The sequence below is a fragment of the Penaeus monodon genome, chromosome 29 (genome assembly GCF_015228065.2).
Source record: "Penaeus monodon isolate SGIC_2016 chromosome 29, NSTDA_Pmon_1, whole genome shotgun sequence".
NCBI classification, from domain to species: Eukaryota; Metazoa; Arthropoda; class Malacostraca; order Decapoda; family Penaeidae; genus Penaeus; species Penaeus monodon.
In genome coordinates this window covers 25,232,211-25,232,580 of record NC_051414.1, presented here as the reverse complement: position 1 = coordinate 25,232,580, position 370 = coordinate 25,232,211, and the positions used below count along the sequence as shown (strand labels likewise).

General features: G+C 37.3%; 1 protein-coding gene across 1 annotated transcript in view; it reads left to right on the top strand.

The window, feature by feature from the left end:
* Positions 1 to 370, top strand: part of LOC119592071 (fibroblast growth factor receptor-like 1) — an 82,438-nt gene that overhangs the window by 338 nt on the left and 81,730 nt on the right. The window lies entirely within an intron of this gene.

Here is a 370-nt window from a genome sequence, read left to right as displayed (position 1 = left end):
CTTGTGTAGGAGAGGGAGAGGGACAGGGAGAGGGAAAGAATTGCGAGCATTAATTGCTGAGTATTTAGAAACGCACTTTTAGAAATAAAGAAATAAATCAAGGACAACAACAACACGAAACTCAATAAAAAAAAAATATTTAAACAAACATGCATCAATCAAAACGAAAGAAACAAACAAACGCCCCACAAAAAAAAAAACTAATCAGTCTCGTTATTTCGAGAAAAAAAAACTTTTGAGAATACCTTGCTTTGCCTTCTCTCGCTTGCTTGCTGTGCCTCCATTATAAAGAAGGTCTTATTAGATGGGCTTCGAGTGGAGATGTTTGCTTGCGCCTTTAAAATGCCGTTTGATCTGTTGGAGTGGAGGA